The following is a 20,637-nucleotide window of genomic DNA, read 5'->3' as shown; positions in this document are numbered from 1 at the left end:
GACTGCAGCCCAGGAGACGGTGCCTCAGAAAGCCCTGAGAAACTGCTCCAAAGAGGCAGGGGGAAGGTCAGGGTATATGTGATTTTATGTGATTTTTGGTGAAGGGAAAATACATGCAATCAAGCACATATTTTTCCAGGAGATTTCTGCTAGTCTTGTGAAGCCATTGCTAGTCATGAGCAAGAGTGTCACCCTGAAGGATTTTAATGCTTTTCTAGATAGGAGGCGATACAAGAATTGGGCTCATAAAATCAGCTCCTCAGAATACCTAACAATCTGAAGACTTGGCCTGCCAGTGTTTCTCTGAGCACAGAGCACCTCATTTCTGCTCTCCACCCTGAACTCCTTCAGGAGGTGTTGAAGATCAGCAGGTGCAGCAACACATGATTTGGTCCTGGAAGAGGTAGATGGCAAATGCCAGTTTGTGGTTGACACTCCCATCAGCGCAGTTGCTCAGGGCAACTCCAGTAGGGGTGAGCAAGCAGGTAATCTCCAGTGTCACATAAGAGTATCATATTCTTCCCAGAAGGCTCCTATTAATGTAACTAAATTACCTGGGGGTGAGCTGAGGGAGGAGAACAGTGGTATTAAGCTAGCAAACTGGCAAGAATATTCCACCAGGTTAACTAGACTTCTCTGTAGAAGGGAAGATGAGTGTCTTCAGAGGATGTGATGGAGGAGAGTGTAGTTTAACAGGAGTGAAGGGGGATGAGGTATGGGGCGGGGGAAGAGAGAAAGGGAAACAGAAGAAAGGGTGGAGCTGTCTGAGGGGAGATATACTAAGGAGGATTGTATTTTGTCTGGGAAAGGAAGGAGAATGAGTCCCGGGTTTTCTGAATCGGATCAACCCAGAATCACATCAACCCAGAATCACAGCCATTCACAGTCTGGGTGAGCCCCTTGGGAGACCCTTAGAGAAGCTTTCTTTTCCTATTGCGTGTGGGTGATGGGTATAAAGCCCACAGCTTAGAAGGCACAATCACCCATCATTTTTGTCTGAGGTTGACCACCATTCCTGCCTGGAAAACAACGTCGCCGCGGAGGCCAGGAGTAATTGTCAGGTGTATCTGTATGGGTGCCTACAGCTGTCAGAGCACTTTCCCAGAGACGGTCATGACTGCTGTCATAGTAATAACTTTAAGAGGTGTGAGGTCCCTGTGGTCCTACTCACAGCGAGGCTCAGAGAGGGAGAGCGACCATGTTAGGACTCCATCAGCCCAGGGATAACCTGGATCAGACCTCTGCGTCTTCTGAGCTCTGAACCTAGGCTGGTTCTAAAAGGCTTTTTTGCTAAGCCATGCTCCATCTCCCACCACGGAGGGTTTAGTGCAGTTAATTAGCTGGGTAGAGAATAGCATGTGCCTGTCTGAAAGGCACTGATTATGCATCGTTAATTAGGAACTTGTCTGGGTGTGTAGGATTTGCTCTGCATCCTGAGAGGCAGTGTCTGCAGCCTTTGTGGGGAGGAATCGCTTGGCACTGTTGTTTTCCTGCAGTGCCAAGTCAGCCAGAGGAGTTTTGCCAGCTTCTTGAGCGCTGCTGAGCCCAGTTTAGCTGATGAAGACACAGTCGCCTGAAGTGCTCTGATGAGGTTGTTTGCAGCCTCATTTGGGTTCAAGTTTAGCTTCAGGTGGTGAGTGTGAAGAAGGGCACTGGACACTTTCAAGGAAGGGTCAAAAAGCAGCAGGTGTCTAGGGGACGGAGCCACATCATCAGTTACCTCCACCTTTTAACTACGACTGACACCACCATCTATTGAATGATCACAATGTGCCAGGAACTGTGCTGAACCTCTTAATCATGTATGTTTTCATTATCCCCACTTGCAGACGAGGAAGCCAAAGCTCTCTTAGCAATGTTGGATTACTATCCAAGGGCAAATAATGGTAAATATGGGGACATCATTTAATTTTTGTTTTTTTAATTGCGGTATCATTTCTTTATAGTGTTTTGTTAGTTTCTGTTGTACAACAGAGCGAATCAGCTATACATTAAGAGTCAACCATGACTGAGCAACTGACAGCAGATGCATACAAACTCCCCCTCCCTCGTGAGCCGCCTTCCCACGCCCCCATCCCACCTCTCTAGGTCATCACAGAGGACCCAGCTGAGCTCCCTGTGCTACACGGCAGCTTCCCGCTGGCTGTCTGTTTTGCACAAGGTAGTGTGTCTATGTCTGTCCTAATCTCCCAGTTCGTCCCCCCACCACCACCTGCCCTCATTTCTACATGTCCGTTCTCTATGGCTGCATCTGGAGGCATCATCTGAATCCAAGGATTTCCATCTCCAGATTCTCGGCTCTTTACATCCATACTACAGTGTTTAGTCATGTCTGACCCTTTTCAACTCTGTGTAGTGTAGACCGCCAGACTCCTCTGTCCATGGGATTCCCAAGCAAGAATATTGGAGTGGGTTGTCATTTCCTTCTTTAGGGGATCTTCACGATCCAGGGATCGAACCTGCATCTCCTGCATTGGCAGGCTGAGTCCTTCCCTCTGAGCCACCAGAGAAGCCCCTCTACCACATTGCTGCTGCTGCTTAGTTACTCAGTTGTGCCTGACTCTTTGTGACCCCATGGACTGTAGCCCGCCAGGTTCCTCTGTCCATGGGGATTCTCCAGGCAAGAATACTGGAGTGGGTTGCCATGCCTTCCTCAAGGGGATCTTCCCCACCCAAGGGTGGAACGCAGGTCTCCGAATTGCAGGCGGATTCTATACCATCTGAGCCATCTACTACATTAGCTGTCACCAAACAGATAATATATATTTGTTTGTCACCAGACAGGCGATAAGTGACGTGGATCACTATATTGATTGGCAAGGAGAGGAAAATATTTTGTGGCATGGATTTGGATACGATTGGACTGTATTCAGAGAAAAGACCACCCAAGGCAGTACTGCAAGGGGCTCGGGTCACACTCAGACCTTTCTAAATTCCCCTAATCAAGTGAATACACAGGGAGAGTCCACAAGGTTGGTTATTACTTAGATGTCTTTGTCCAGGGTTCCTGAAGGGTTTGGGTAAGCACTGGCGTGTACTTATGGTCAGGAAGAAGGAAACAGTTGCCGTTGGGATAATAATATTCCAGCTACCAACCACTGAGCCTTTTCCATGCACCAGGCATAGCATTAAGGGCTTTGTTGTTGCTGTTGTTTAGTTGCTCAGTTGTGTCGGACTCTTTGCAACCCCAGGGACTGTAGCCTGCCAGCCTCCTCTGTCCATGGAATTCTCCAGGCAAGAATACTGGAGGGGGTTGCCCTTTCCTTCTCCAGGGGATCTTTCTGACCCTGGAATCGAACCCAGGTCTCCTGCATTGGCAGGCGGTCTCTTTACCACTGAGCCACCAGGGAAGGGCTTCACAGTCTCGATAATCCTCCTAGACCCCAATGAAGTGGGCCTTAGGATGCCCATTATCTAGAGAAAAACTGAGGTGCAGAGAGTTTAAGTCAAGGGTCCCCAACCTCTGGATCTAATGCGTAAAGATCTGAGAGGAGCTGATGTAATAATGATACAAATAAAGTGCACAATACAAGTGATGTGCTTGGATCATCGGAAACCACCCCTCCCATTCTAGGTCTGTGGAAAAATTGTCTTCCATGAAATCGGTCCCTGGTGCCAAAAAGGTTGGGGAATGCTGGAAGTAACCTGCCTAAATTCTTACAGGAAATGCAGCTATGATTCACACTCCGGTTAATTTGAAGCCAAGCCCATCCTCTTCACTCTTATGCTCTGCAACCACCAGTCCAGGAAACAAATCGATGCTGTTGAATTGATTTGAAAAATAGGGACTTCCTTGGTGGTCCAGTGGTTAAGAATTCGCCTTCCATTGCAAGGGGTGCGAGTCTGATCCCTGGTCAGGGAGCTAAGATTCCACATACCTCGCGGCCAAAAAAACAAAAGCAATATTGTAATAAATTCAATAAAGACTTTAAAAAAAAAAGAAAAGAAAAATAATTATCACTACCACTCCTCTCCAATAGAAGGAGTGGCCTTGAAGATCTGTGGGTTATGTTCAGCTTGAGTCTGTCCAAGAGATCTCACCTGACAGATGTCAGTCAAAGCCGGCCCGACGGCGCTATCAGATCTATCAGAGTCGATCATTCAGTCTACTTTACGGATAGGCAAGGCAGGCTTCTCTGGTGGCTCAGTGGTAAAAGCCTGTAATGCAGGAGGCTCAGGTTTGATCCCTAGGTCGGGAAGATCCCCTTAAGAAGGAAATAGGAACCCACTCCAGTATTCCTGCCTGGAGAATTCCATGGACAGGGGAGCCTGGTGGGCTACAGCCCATGGGGTCACAAAGAGTCAGACATGACTTAGTGGCTAAACATACACAAAGGCAGGCTCAGACAGTCTGGAGCGCCATATTGGCAGTTCTCAGAAAATCTTTTGTAGTTCTCAGAACTCAAAGAAGCACTTTTGAGCAAAGCTCCAAGCTGTCGCTGCCACATTATTGTATTTATTATCCCCCCTGAAACCAAATAACCAGAGCTGGGGGCCAGGGTGCTTGCCCATCCCCAGCCCCTCCTGTCAGCAATCACTCGGCTCACCTTTCCAGAAAGAAGCCTCTCTTCTCACTTGATCCCACCTCAGCTCTTTCTCCCCAAATTCCCTTCCTTTGACTGTATCTTGAGATAATAAAACTGAAAACATAGAAAACCAATCAAAGTGAAGGTTTCATTCACCTGAACTGATCCCAGAAGTATTTAACAAGTTGCGTGGAGAGATAAAAATAGATCATGAGGCAGCCGATAAGAATAACATTTCTTGCTGAGAAAGCCCTTTATGCAAAAAGAGGACTAGCAAAAAAAAAAAAAAAAAGAGGGAGAGAGAGAGAGCACCTCAATGGCTTCAGTGGTCAGTGAAATAAGGTTTGCACATTTGGAGAGAAGAACAAAGAGGTTGGTTACACCAACAGAAGAAATAGTTAGTGGGGGTTGCTAGGAGTGGGGAAGGAGATGCTGGGAGTGGGGAGGGGGAATGCCAGGGATGGAAATAGCAACAGAGTTTCAGGACAGATCCATATTTCAGCTTGCAAAAAAAAATCAATCAGCAAGCTTCTCCTGAGTGCTGGGGGCACAGTTGCAATGTGAAACTAAAAGACCAGGCTCATTTGCAAGGAGAGTGCAGGGGACTGGGTAGATAAAAATAGGACACTTGAAACAATTAGAGAACAATTAATGCCAAACAGTCTGGTTCTGGCTGGAGTACAACAGGACTCCAGAGTGTGGAGAAATTCCTGATGAGCTAGAATAGTCTGCTAGGCAGGGGCATGAAAAATTCTCTGGGATGCCAAGGTCCTGGGTATGGGATGCTTTGAGGCAGTGGTCTGTGCTTGTGGGATGCTCAGCCTGGGCCATACAGCATCCAACCTCAGCCTTGTCCTTCCAGAAGTTTCCTGTTAAAAATCATAACACAGAGCTTGACCTGGCCGCCCAGGGTCTTAGTTGCATCATGCAGAATCTTTAGTTACAGCATGCAAACTCTTAGTTGTGGCATGGGGGAATCAGTTCCCTGACCAAGGATTGAACTCGGGACCCCTGGATTGGGAGCAAGGGTCTTAGCCACTGGACCACTAGGGAAGTCCCCTAGGATAGCTTTTTTGAACAAATGAATGAAAGGACAAATGATTGGAGTTGGAAGACTTCTTGGCGACAACTGAAGGAACAGAACAAGAATAGCGTGGTTGCAGAAACATGTCTTGGTCTACTATATGCCTTCTGAGGCACAGACTATGTCCTTATTCCATATTTATTGAGCCTCCATCATATAACAAATACCATGCCAGCCCTAGGGATGGCATCTGCAGATGAATGGAATCAGACATAGTCTACTAGCTTCAAAACAGCTCAGAGCAGAGGTTCTTTTTTAACTTAAGAGTCTAATTATTTACACCATGCCTCAGATCACTGGATATCCTTCCTCTAAACACATCAGCTAAATCAATCATTAATTCTGTAAATAGTTTGTACCTACTATGTGCTAGGTAATGTGACAGGCACTGGATATAATCATCCAAAAACAATGTTTCTGAAAAGACTTACATACTGTATGATTCTAACTGTATAACATTCTGGAAAATGCAAACTATGGAGAGAATAAAAAAGGTCAGTGGTTGCCAGGGATTAGTGGCAGGGGAGGGATGAACAAGTAGAGCTCAGAGGATTGTTAGGGCAGTGAAAACACTTTGTATGATGCTCCATTAGTAGATGCAGTTCATTATATGTTTGTTCAAACCCATAGGTTGTACAACAGCAAGAGTGATCCCTAATGTAAACTAGGGGCTTTGAGTGATAACGATATATTGATCCCTTGGTTGTAACCAAAGTCCCCCTCTGCTGGGGGATGTTAACAATGGAGGAGGCTCTGCCTGTGGGGGAACAGGGGGTTAATGGAAAGTTGCTGTACCTTGCCCTCAGTTTTGCCATGAACCTAAAACTGACCCCCCCAAATAAAAATCTTAAGAGATAGTGGTTTCCTCTATTGTCAAATGTAGGGAGAAATAGTTGCATACATTTAGTTCAGTATAATTGGATAATTACTTTCATGATAGGTTGTGCAAAGTATAGAAACAGTTTCAGAAAAGGATCACCTGGGCTGTGCAGGGGAGTGAAGGATGAGCTCACAGAGGAAGGGCTTAGTGGCTCAGGAATGGGCTCTGTCAAGGGCAAGGGGTGGTGAGTAGGGGTCAGATGTAGGCGGATGGAAGGGGAATGTGCAAAATCTGAAAGCACGGGAGAATATAGTAACACATTCTGAGAGCTATAAATAACTGAGTATTACCAGAACACACAGTTCTGGAGGGGGAGCCACGGAAGATGATGCGGGACAGATCAGCGGGAGCCCAATTATGAACAGCTCCCATAGCCAGGCAAGTGGGACAGATTGTGTCTTGTTAAAGATTGAGAGAGTATGAATGAATGTTGAGTGGTGGGATGACACGATCAGATTTATGGATAAAAGAGAACATTTTGTCAGCTTCCTGGAGGGTGGATGGGGTGGGGGTGGGAGGAGATGGAGAAGGATAACTAAGCAGAGAGGATGAAAGGGAGGCCATGACAATGGTCCATGTAGGGAACCGTGAGAATCTTGCTTAGGGAGCAAGCAGTGAAGGAGGACGGGCAGGGAGAGAACCACGAGCTACTTGAAAACTGAAGTCATCTGGCCTCCCTTGGGTACCAGCTGGATGCAGGGGTGAGGGAGGGTGAGACCAGGACGACTCTGAAAGTGGCAGTGCTAGTCACAAGCCTCTAGGACAGAGTCCAAAATCCACCACTTGTCCTGCAACGCATCTTGCCTTCAGGAGTCACCCTACTTTCTCCAGACCCTGTGCTCCTGGGAGCCCTGTGCTATGCTCCTGTCTAGTAGGTCTAAGTCTTTCCCCAAACAAGCCATGTGCCTGCCCACCTCCAGAGCAGAGCTTCATTTGCTCCAGCTGCAAAGAATGCCCTCCCCACGCCTTTCCACCTGAAAATCCGAGAGCCTAATCTGAAACTCTTGTTCTGTAAAAGGCCCCAGACTTTTACAGTCAGCCCTGATGACTCTTTCTCAGCCCTTGCAGAGAGAATCCTTCCTCCCCTGCGCTCTGCTCGAAGTTTGTTTTTGTTACATAAAGAGACTTGATCATTCCAATATTCTACTTAGATGCTCACATGTCTGTCTCCCTGGGCTACATTAGCTGCTCCATGAGAACTACCATTGTGCAGCTATAACACTTGGGGAAGCATACTTGGATCTGTGGAGCTCCCAATCTCTATAATTAATGACATAGGTTTTGCTGGGGCTTTATTGATGTAGGTTATACAGAAAAGGTCATTAGTACTGGAGTCAGACAGACACCAGGTTATCACTTAGTGTTTGACTTTGGTTTCTAAGCTTCAGTTTCCTTATCTGTAAAATGGGAATCTTCATCATTATCACCATCCTCATCATTGTCTCAGAGGATTGTAATGGGATTAAAGGCAGTAATAAATATAGACCTTGATCCAGCATTTAGCATATGGTAGGTTGCCAGGAAAATATTAGTTTTTTTCCCCTTTTTCATCTTGTAGCTCTTTGATTTTCACACTTGGAAAGCTGTTTAGTAACACTCTTTGGGAACTTCCCTGGTGGTCTAGTGGTTAAGAATCCACCTTGCAAGCAGGGGAAGTGGGTTTGATCCCTGGTAAGGTAACCAAGATCCCACGTGCAAGCAACTGAGCCTGGGAGCTGCAATTAGGAGCCACGAATTAGATCCCATGTGCTGCAAATAAGCTATCCTCCTGTGTTGACCCCAGGCAGCCAAATAAATAAAAATTAGTATTAAAAAAGTAACACACTTCGATCCGGGTTCTATCCTCCCCACTCCTGTGCCCACCTTTTCTTCCAGTCTTCAGATTCTTAGCATTGTTTTGGTCACGGCCATCTTGGGACACCCTTCAACCTCTGCGCTTCCCTTTCAAAGCGTGGTGAACCTTCACGAATGGAGACTGTTAAAATAGTAGTGCAGGAAAAGGAGCAAAAATAATAATAAATGATAAGTGACTCTTGTTGAGGGATTACTAAGGGGCAGGCTCTGTGCTCAGTTCTTTTTGGGCAGCATAGTTTCTAGAAAGTGGTGGAGCCCAGAGCACAGGCAAAACCCTCGAGTGTGGCTTAGTGATTCAGTTGTATCCACCAACTCTTTGCCACCCTATGGACTGTAGCTCGCCCGGCTGTTCATGGAATTTTCCAGGCAAGAACACTGGAGTGCGTTGCCATTTTTGCCCTTAACCACACATCTTTGAATACTCCTGGAATCTTTCAGGGCCATTGGCATTGCCACAGGGAGATTGCCGCAGCACTCAGGCCAGCTCGTGGGCTGACTGGCTTTCTACCATACCTACGGAGTGCCTGTGTTCGGACCCTGGGGCATCACAGGATGAGGGTTCAACCTCACCAGCACCATCCAGATTATTCCCTGAGGAGCAGAGAGGTCCAAGCTTCCTTCTCCTAACTTTCCAAAGTGCAAGCATCTGGATCGATACACACTGTTCTAAGGCTGTGACCGGATGCTCCATCTCAGAATAAAGCAATCCAGGCCAGGACAGGACCTCCCCAGGGCAAGTGACAGTGCTGTTCAAGACAGGCCGTGCCACGCCAAGGCTCTCCATGAGCTTCCTTCGATTCCTGCCAACTACAGAGAACGCTTAGTACCCAGAACTGCTGTCAAATACCACACTTGGGGTCTGGCCCAGTTTCACCGACACCCTTCCCCGGGACTCCATGGTCAGGTGCATCTCCTTGCTGCGGTCCCGGCTCTGTGCCTCCACGGCACTTTGGTTCCCATTGACTCATCTCCTCAATGACCCCAGGCTTGCAGGGAGCTACTTGCCATTTGCTTCTCTCATCCCCGCATTTCTATGGGCCCCACCAGCCCGCAAAGTGTGCCTGTCACAGGGATCCTGTGTTTGAGGTTCCTTCTGCATGAACCCACTTTCCTAGACTTCTGAGCGGCCGCACAGCGGGATCTTAGTTCCCCCACCAGCGATCGAACCCATGCCCCCTGCAGCAGAAGTGCAGAGTCCTAACCACTGGACGGCCAAGGAAGTCCCTCCAGTTTTGGTCTTTTCTCCAGTGTTCCTCTTCCAAGAGCCTTGCCTTGACTGAGCAGCCCCTCACCTTCCTCACCCTATTTTATCTTATCAAGGCTCTTTGTGCTGTACTCTGCTTAGTCACTCAGTTGTGTCCAACTCTCTGCAACCCCATGGACTGTAGCCTGCCAGGCTCTTCTGTCCATGGGGATTCTCCAGGCAAGAATACTGGAGTGGATTGCCAGGCCCTCCTCTAGGGGATCTTCCCAACCCAGGGAGCAAATTCAGCTTTCCTGCATTGCAGGCGGATTCTTTACCGTTTAAGCCACCAGAGAAGCCCAAGAAAACTGGAGTGGGTAGCCTATCCCTTCTCCAGGGGAACTTCCTGACTCAGGAATAGAACTGGGTCTACAGCATTGCAGGCAATTCTTTACCAGCTGAGCTACCAGGGAAGCCCCAAGGCTCTTCTAGATCCTAGAATTATCTTCTTCATTTTTCAATGTGCATGTTTATAATGGCTCTTGTCCTTGTAGAATATTAGCTCCCTACAATGAGGTCACTTTTTTTTTTTTTTTTTTTGAGGTATCTTCTTATTTGGCACCATAGTCCAAGTTCCTAAAGTTGTGCCTGGCACATGGTGGGCTTTCTGGATGCTATTTGTTAACTGATCAGATGACAGATGCAATGACCAGAGATCTAGGTGTGTAGGCAAAGAAAGATGGTCATAATGAGAGTCATCATCTATCAAAGTATTGTCTGTACAGGCATCATGCTGAGACTTTGACATGCATTATCTCATTTAATTAACTTAACAATCCTATTGTTATTCTCATTTAAAAGATGAAAAAAACAGAAGGTTAGGATGATTTAAAAAAAAAACAACACTTGCCCTGCCTCAAGACACTGCATGAAAGAGCTGAAAACTTACAAGTCTGTCATCAAACACTTTACATACAAAACTATTCATTTATTTAGCTGCACTGGATCTTAGTTGTGGCACACAGATCTTTGATCTTCCTTGCGGCATGTAGGACCTTTAGCTGAGACATGTGAACTCTTAGTTGCGGGTTGTGGGATCTAGTTCCCAAGGATCAAACTGGGCCCCTTACACTGGGAGTGTGGAGTGTTGGACTGCATTAAGAGCACAGAGTCTCAGCCATTGGAACACCAGGGAAATCCTAAAGTCAAGCACTTTTAACTTCTGTGTTCAAGAATCACCAAGTTCTAGAAACACCCACTGCCAGGGGATCCAGGTAGGACATAACAAATGTTGACAAGGATGTGAAGAAATTGGGACTCTCATGCACTGATGGTGAGAATATAAAATGGTGCAAACCATTTAGAAATTCCTCAAAAAGTTAAACAGAATTACCCTACCAATTCTACTCCTTGGTACATACCCAAGATAACTGAAAACATATTCATAGAAAAACTTGTACACATGTGTTCATAGGAGTGTTATTCATAGTAGCCAAAAGGTAGAAACAGCCCAAATGTACATCAACTGATAACTGGATGAACAAAACACAGTTTATCCACACAATGGAATATTATTCAGCCACAAAAAAGAATGATGCCCTTGGTGATGGTATGCCATGCCATAGATTAAGATGTTTTTCTTCCAGGGATAAGTATTCTAGCAATAAATTATCATCAGTCCTAAAAAAACAGTAATAGTCTTGCTACTTAACTTAAAACAACCTATCACTGGTAATTTAAAATATTCATATTAGAATAACCTCCATATAGACTTTTATTTCAGTAGCTTGCTTTTACTTACTTTTTAGCATCTTCTGCCTCCGATGGCGTATGAGACAATATAAAAAGAATTTCACTGAATATCAAAGGCTGCTTGCTTTCTAATCTATGTGTCTGGGATTTTAGAAGAAATTTTATTCTTTGATGTAACAAGGAACTGCTGTAAGAGCTGGAAACTCTGCACCTGTGTGTGTGTATATATATATATATATAGGCAATAAATGAGCATGGGCTGAAAAGTCAAAAAAAAAAAAAAAAGGAATGATGTACTGACTCATGTTACAACATGGATGAACTTTCAAAAACACTATGCTAAGTGAAAGAAGCCAAAGCAAAAAAAGACAAATAGATATGATTACATTTACATGAAATATCCAGAATAGGCAAGTCTATGCTGACAGAAAGTAGTTTAGGGATCGCTAGGGGTTGGAAGGTGAGGAAATGGAAAATGACTGGTAGTAAAGATGGAGTTTTTTTATGGGTAGATAAAAATATTCTGGAATTAGATATTAGTGGTGATGATTATACAACCAGGTGAACTTTGGTGATTGAAATGGTGAATTTTATGTTACATGAATTTTACCTTAAGAGAAAGAATTACTTGGCTTATCTGCCTATGGATAGAGGCAAGAACGCTGGAGTGGGTTGCCATGCCCTCTTCCAGGGGATCTTCACATATACACACACTGTTAAGTGCAAGTCGAGGACTGACCCATACACCAGGATGGGTGTTCATTTGGTTTCTAGAACTGAAACTTGGGAGGAGGTGTCAGAGCCAAGCCTGGCCATAAACCAGAGTGCATGTGGGAACCTGGGTGAAGAGGCAAGGCCTGGGGCCCCATTACCAGGAAGGAGGAACCACACAAGGGCAGACGTGAGTACAGCCACACAGGCGCTCAGGGGCCCACGAGAGCGCTGGGGCCTGGATTAGACCAAGTGGCCAGGAATTCCAAGGCTTGGCCTCGCTTTGGTACAGCTCAGCTTGCTTCAGGACATCCTTTTTCAGAACTGGAAGGTGGGGACGAGCAGCAGGAGACGAAATCAGACTCTCAGTTGGGGGTGAGGGCTGGGGACAGCAGGAGAGCAGCCAACTGGCAGGTTCAGATACCAAATTCCTCCAGCTGAGCGTTGTCCCCCAAATTTAAGTCTTTGGGGCTTCAGTTCAGTTCAGTCACTTAGTCGTGTCCAACTCTTTGCAACCCCATGGACTGCAGCACACCAGGCCTCACTGTGCATCACCAACTCCCAGAGATTACTCACACTTATGTCCATTGAGTTGGTGATACCATCCAACCATCTCATCCTCTGCCATCCCCTTCTCCTCCCGCCTTCAATCTTTCCCACCATCAAGGTCTTTTCTAATGAGTCAATTCTTCGCATCAGGTGGCCAAAGTATTGGAGTTCAGCTTCAGCATCAGCCCTTCCAATGAACACCCAGGACTGATCTCCTTTAGGATGGACTGGTTGGATTTCCGTGCTGTCCAAGGGACTGTCAAGAGTCTTCTTCAACACCACAGTTCAAAAGCATCAATTCTTCGGCGCTCAGCTTTCTTCACAGTCCAACTCTCACATCCATACACGACCACTGGAAAAACCATAGCCTTGACTAGACGGACCTTTGTTGGCAAAGTAATGTCTCTGCTTTTTAATATACTGTCTAGCTTGGTCATAACTTTTCTTCCAAGGAGTAAGCGTCTTTTAATTTCATGGCTGCAGTTACCATCTGCAGCCCCCAAAAAATAAAGTCTGTCACCATTTCTACTGTTTCCCCATCTATCTGCCATGAAGTGATGGGACCAGATACCATGATCTTAGTTTTCTGAATGTTGAGCTTTAAGCCAACTTTTTCACTCTCCTCTTTCACTTTCATCTAGAGGCTCTTTAGTGCTTTGCTTTCTGCCATAAGGGTGGTGTCATCTGTGTATCTGAGGTTATTGATATTTCTCCCATAATCCTGATTCCAGCTTGTGCTTTGGGGCTTATTACAATGCAAATGACCCTGAAAAGTCGAATAATTGTGTCAAGATCACATAGCTGAAAAGTGAATAAGCCCTTATTAAAGCCAGCTTTGCCTGACTCCCCTGTCCTCGCTGCCTGACTCCCCTGTCCTCGCTTTCAACTCTGTGGATGAGAGGCAGTCTAACTTGGTGACTATGAATTCAAATCCTACCGCTGTGTGATATTCAACAGGTTGTTTAGCCCCTCTGGGCTTTAGCTCTCTCCCCTATTAAAAGTACACGGCAGTGACTCTGCCTATCTCAGGCTGGAGTATGGAGTCAATGACTCAGCATATACAGAGCATTTTAGAATAATGCCTAGAACCCAGGAAGAACTAACCATTATGAGTAGCTTGCTGTACACCAGCCAGGGAGCCCAGCCATGCCCATAGAGACATGGTTGACATCACTTTTGTTGAGCATTGTCTCTGCTTTCTATTTCCGTATATCTTGTTCTGGAAAGATGTGCCTTGTTTATGTGTTTCTCCAGAGGCCAAACTGAATTGATCAAGTTATAGCGAGTGCCCAATAAGAACAGAGGTGGGACAGAAACCACTAGTCACTTCTAGATATGAGTCAACCCCTCCAAAACTAATCCCCTGTTGGAGCCTAGCATCATTTGGCCCACAAACTGATGATGCTGGCAAATCAAGACCTTCTTGGATAGTGAAGTAAAAAGCTTAGATACATTCAATTCACAGGAATAATATTATTTGTCAGCTGAGCCCAGTTACTGAAGTGGAAGATATTAGAATTATCTGCTGTCAAGAGACAGTACTTGATACGCACAGAGCTTCTGGTGAAGCTCTTTGATAGTTAGCCTTCACCGTCTTTCTTGGAAAGAGGCTAGATGGCTGTCCCTTGTGGTTACTCATGAGGTCCTAGGGATTTCAGGAAAACCAGGGAATTCCTTGTTTCTCTCTATTCTGGCAAACTGCCTTAAGTATAGTTCTAGCCTCATGTATTTGCAACACTTGAGAATAACTTCTTTGATGTTGCAGATTGCCTCATTCATCTCTGTATCACTTTCTGCCGGCTGGCTTCCTCACACACCCCACAAGTACCATCACATTGTACTCATGGGGTTTATTTGTAGTCTGGGTAGGACTCCCCCTTGAAATTCTAATATGTCCCTGTCTGGAAGGCTACCTTCCAGCTGAAAAGCATCCTTCTAATAATACATGCCTCCCACTAAGTAAGTATACATCTGTATAATTAAAATTATAATTTGGATTATTAATAAGAATTCTACATCTGTCTGCAAGAAATCAGTCAAACAAACAAAAAATTAGAAAAATACGGCCATTTGGCCTAACTTGCAAAACCAAGATGAAACTTGAAAATCTGTCTGCTGAATTTGAGCTATTATGTCAAATGGTGCTGGTGGTGTGTGAGTCTGGTGCTGTAAGCATTCCTAATATTCCAGAATGGGACCCTATTGTTTTGATTCTTTTGCTCTTTCCCTTTCTTCTTCCCACATGTGTTTATTGAGCAACTATTATACACCAAGCATTTTGTTAGATGATTGTGATTCAGTGATGGGCCTTCATCCTTAGGAAACTTAGAATCTACCCAGTGCAGGAGATAGTCAATGATCAAACAGTGCTCAGAAGGAATGTGTATTTACTGAGGGTGGTGCCCTGCAGGAAAGGAACACTGACCCATGACAGCTTATTCCAGAGGAAACTGGCCCAGCCTGAGTGAGGTGTCGGAGGAGACCAGCGAAGATTTTGCTGAGGAAGAGATCCTTATTGTGAGAGGTGAAGGAGAGATAAGAATTGAACAGGTAGAAGGATTGGTGGGGGTGGAGGGGATATGCCAGTGAACACAAAGATTTTGGGTAGGAAGACTTGTGCCTTGTGTGTATCAGGAATGGAAGACTCACGGCATCTGGCTTCATCCCAGAGAAGATACAGGAGGTGGTTCCGTGTGAGGCTTGACTGTTTATGGATGTGCCAGAACATATGAAAGCCAAGTTAGGAGATTTTGCCTTCGTCCTTCCATTTCAGGAAATCATTCAAGCTTTTAAGTCAGGGTAGAACATATCAGATTCATAGCCTGGGTGCTCTGAGGGGGTGTACTAGGATGTGGGGGAGGGTGCAGAAGAGAAAGAAGGGGACCAGTCAGGAGGCTCCTGCAAGTGGTCAGCTGACAGATAATGGCCTTAATTGTAGTGGTAGCAGTGAAGAGGACAGCTAAACATCTAGAATGTAAACACCACCAAGGCTTGGTGTGAGAGTGAATTAAAGCTGAGAGCTTGTCTCAAAGCCTTTTTACTTTTGCCCCACTGGTGTATCCACTACAGCTCTGGGGTATCAGCTGGGTGTAAAAACTCTAGCTATTGTGAGTAATACAAAGAAAAGTGCGTCTGTCTTCAAGCTGTTTCTGAAATGCAGCAGGACCCTTTGGTCCTGGTCCCCCGTGTCCTCTGCCTGCCTTTCATCTGGGGAAAAACTCTAGCCAAAGAATAAGTTTAATCAGAGAAGTGAGAACATGCAGAAACAAAGGAAAACAGTCAAAGGAGACCAAATAATAATAGTTTAGTCATTAAGCAGAGTCAAGGACCTTTAGTTCCTTCTCAAGAGCTATAGATAATATTCTGAGCCATATCCTGTGAGCTGTCTCATAGGTACTGAAACCCTCACCAGGTGAAAGAAGTTACATACATGATGACCCAAGGTAGCATTTGGGGTGGAGAAGATATGATGGAGCCACAGACTAATAGACAGGAGGAGTAAAACTGGGGAGAAGTAGGCAGAGAGAACATTTAATTAGGACATCAGCATTGGTCACTCTTTGACACCTCTGTTTTCTGCCTCCATTTTTCCTTCCTCCACTAGTGTCCTGGGCTCAGAAGGATTGGGAACATGAGGGTGACTGATGGAGAAGGATGCCCTATGCCATATCCCAAATACTAAGTAACCACAGCACCAAGGAGGTTGAACAGTCATGCTGCAAAATGTGCTCCCTCACATCAAAATGGGAAAGACAAGAGAGGATCCAAAACCACCTCAAAGCTTCTTCTGGGGGCTGGTGTTTTTAGGGAGTATTGAAGTGTTGCTGCTGATTTCCCGAGATGAGTCAGAGCCCCCTGCATCATCTCATTTCCCAGAGAACGTGGAGACTCTGCCAACAGCCCACCTCTTCCTTTTCCTTCTGCAAATCTGGGTCAGACAAGGAGATGGAGTCCTGTTTGATTTTTAAGAATGATCTCCTGTCCTTTGCTATTTAATCTCTGTTCCGGTTAACCAGGGGCTTCCCTGGTGGCTCAGACAGTAAAGAATCTGCCTATAATGCAGGAGACGGGGGGTTGATCCCTCAGTCAGGAAGATCCTCTGGAGAAGGGAATGGCAACCCACTCCATTATTCTTGCCTGGAGAATTCCATTAACAGAAGAGCCTGGTGGGCTATAGTTCATGGGGTTGCAAAGAGTCGTACACAGCTGAATAACACACACACACACACACACACACACATACTGGTTAACCATCTGTCCAGTCCAAGTCAGTCAATCAACAAACATTTCAGTACTTTTCATGTATTCATTCATTCATCCATTCATCTGACAAAGATTTTTTGAATGCCTACTACACGATCCAGGTGCTGGTAATCCTCCAGTGTTTTAGTCATGTCGGGCTGGCATATAACTAAGAACCATAAACTGGGTAGCTTAAACAACAAACATTTATTTCTCATAGTTCTAGAGGCTGGAAGTCCAAGATGAGCAGTCGGGTTCTTGAGAGGATTGAGTTGCAGATTGCCTTCTTCTCATTGTATCCTCACATGGTAGAAAAAAGGCTAGAGGACTCTCTGGGGTCTGTTTTACAATGGCACTAATCCCATTCATGCTGGCTCCAGACTTATGACTTAAACATCCCTAATACCATCACATTAGAGGTTAAGACTTCAGCATATGAATTTGAGGGGTGGGGAGAGAGAAACATTCAGTCCATAACCACCAGTGAACAAAATACAGTGAATTTTAACATGTGGCTCCTGTTTTCCTGGGAGCATAATATCTTTACACACAGTTTATCATAAATAATATAAGACAAATGGCTGAGATGTTTGGTACTTGTGGATATAAGATGGGTTCTGCTCTAACAGCTTCTGATGGATAAAAACGTTCAGGAAAGTAGGAGATAATTACAGGTTGGAATAACATAGGAGGGCTCCATGGGAGAGGTAGTAGTTGAGTTGGGTCTTAATAGATAGAGGGAATTTATATGGGCAGGGGGAAGGACAATTCAGACAGGGTACAATAGGAGAGCAGATTTGGAGGTGAATGGGCATGATATACTCAATCTACAGATGATTGGCGTGATATGTTTGAGATGAATGGGTGTGATATGTTTGAGATACATTGATAAAAACAGACTAGCCTGAGTGATGGAATACAAAATAAAGTTGAATGAATCCAGTAGGCAAAGATGAAAAAAAGCCTTTAAAATCAAGCACGGAAACTTGGATGTGATTCAGTCACAAAAAGGAAGACACTGAAGGCAGGTGAGCCAGGAATGACATGGAGAGCACAAAGGTAATATGTATGGACGCTCTCCAGGGTGGTACAGAGTTGTTGAATTTTGAAAGTGAAGATGACCACATTCCTTCCCCTTCCCCTTCTCAGGACTGGTCAGGAGTCCAAATTGCCCTCTGTATTCAGGTGGTACTTGAGGAGGACAAAAGCTGAGAGCATTCAGAGAGAGCAGCTTAAGGAGGTGGAGGGCTTAGAGGCAAACTTAGATGTAAATGTTGAAGGAAAAAAGAAGACCTAAGTAAGGGCTTTGAGAACAAAACGACTTTCAAATATCTAAAGGGTTTGGAGGGACTACATTTTCTCTGAGTGGCCTGAATTAGTACAATAAGGACCAATAACAATAGGTGCATGCGTGCTAAGTTGCATCCAACTCTTTGTTACCCCATGGACCATAGCCCACCAGGTTCTTCTGTCTGTGGGATTCTCCAGGCTAGAATACTGGAGAAAGTTGCCATTTTCTTCTCCAGTGGATCTTCCCGACCCAAGGATAGAACCTGTGTCTCTTATGTCTCCTGTATTGGCAGGCAGGTTCTTTACCACTAGTGCCACTTGGGAAACCCAATAACAATACAAGGAGACACATTTTGGCTTCTCCACAATTGGAGAAGGGCCTGGTTGCATCTCCAAGCACAGTAGACATTCTCCATAAATTGCCATTAAAAATATGTCTAGAACCGCATGGGCCAGTGCATAGAAATTGCAGTTTGTAACTAACTACTACATAGCTATCCCCCACAGGTTAGTGGAAGCTTCCTGATGGGAGAGACTAACTGAGGGGGAAACTGGGTCTTGTTCTGATGGGAGGGGCCGTGCTCAGTAAATCTTTAATCCAACTTTCTGTTGATGGGTGGGGCTGTGTTCTCTCCCTGTTATTTACCTGGAGCCAAACTATGATGAAGGGAGTGAAGATAATGGCGACCTCCTCCAAGAGGGCTTATGCCATACCCAGGTCTGCTGCACCCATAGCCCCTGCCCCTGCAGCAGTCCATTGCTCACTCGTACCTCCACAGGAGACAAACACAGCTCTGTCTCAGTCTCTGTGAGGTCTCTGAGTCCTGGTGCACACAAGGTTTGTTTGAGTCCTCTGAGCATCTCTGGCAGATATGGGGTTTGATTCTAAATGCGATTTCGCCCCTCCTTCCATCTTGCTGGGGCTTCTCCTTTGCCCTTGGAAGTGGGGTATCTCCTCATAGCCACTCTAGTGCCATGCAACATCATCTTTTCAAATGCTAAAAGATGATGCTGTGAAAGTGCTGCACTCAATATGCCAGCAAATTTGGAAAACTCAGCAGTGGCCACAGGACTGGAAAAAGTCAGTTTTCATTCCAATCCCAAAGAAAGGCAATGCCAAAGAATGTTCAAATTACCACACAATTGCACTCATCTCACATGCTAGTAAAGTAATGCTCAAAATTCTCAAAGCCACACTTCAACAGTATGTGAACTGTAAACTTCCAGATGTTCAAGTTGGATTTAGAAAAGGCAGAGGAACGAGAGATCAAATTGCCAACATCTACTGGATCATCGAAAAAGCTAGAGAATTCCAGAAAAACATATACTTCTGCTTTATTGACTATGCCAAAGCCTTTGACTGGGTGGATCACAACAAACTGTGGAAAATTCTGAAAGAGATGGGAATACCAGACCACCTGACCTGCCTCCTAAGAAATCTATATGCAGGTCAGGAAAGTGATAGTTAGAACTGGACATGGAACAACGGACTAGTTCCAAATAGGAAAAGGAGTACATCAAGGCTGTATATTGTCACCCTGCTTATTTAACTTATATGCAGAGTACATCATGAGAAATGCTGGGCTGGATGAAGCACAAGCTGGAATCAAGATTGCTGGGAGAAAGAAATATCAATAACCTCATATATGCAGATGACACCACCCTTATGGCAGAAAGTGAAGAACTAAAGAGCCTCTTGATGAAAGTGAAAGAGGAGAGTGAAAAAGTTGGCTTAAAGCTCAACATTCAGAAAACTAATATCATGGCATCTGGTCCCATTACTTCATGGCAAATAGATGGGAAAACAATGGAAACAGTGACAGACTTTATTTTGGGGAGCTCCAAAATCACTGCAGATGGTAACTGCAGCCATGAAATTAAAAGACGCTTGCTCCTTGGAAGAAAAGTTATGACCAAGCTAGACAGCATATTAAAAAGCAGAGGCATTACTTTGCCAACAAAGGTCCATCTAGTCAAAGCTATAGTTTTTCCAGTAGTCATGTATGGATGCGAGAGTTGGACTATAAAGAAAGCTGAGCACTGAAGAATTGATGCTTTTGAACTGTGGTGTTGGAGAAGACTCTTGAGAGTCCCTTGGACTGCAAGGAGATCCAACCAGTCCATCCCAAAGGAATCAATTCTGAATATGCATTGGAAGGACTGATGCTGAGGCTGAAACTTCAATACTGTGGCCACCTGATGTGAAAAATTGACTCATTGGAAAAGACCCTGATGCTGGGAGGGATTGAAGGCAGGAGGAGAAGGGGACGACAGAGGATGAGATATTTGGATGGCATCACCGACTCAATGGATGTGAGTTTGAGTAAACTTTGGCAGTTGGTGATGGACAGGGAGGCCTGGTGTGCTGAAGACCATGGGGTTGCAAAGAGTCGGACATGACTGAGCGACTGAACTGACTGACTGACAGGTTAGTGGAGGGGGTCTCCAAGCTGGGGTCTGCCGGGCTGGTCACTCACAATGACAAGTCGCTGGGTTGCAGTCTGTCTAGGACAGCACACTGGACCAGTCCTTGGCCCTTTGTCACTGATCCCAGAACACTCTTTGC

The sequence above is a fragment of the Odocoileus virginianus genome, chromosome 10 (genome assembly GCF_023699985.2).
Source record: "Odocoileus virginianus isolate 20LAN1187 ecotype Illinois chromosome 10, Ovbor_1.2, whole genome shotgun sequence".
NCBI classification, from domain to species: Eukaryota; Metazoa; Chordata; class Mammalia; order Artiodactyla; family Cervidae; genus Odocoileus; species Odocoileus virginianus.
The sequence above is the reverse complement of the archived record's forward strand: the minus strand, read 5'-3'. Positions refer to the sequence as shown.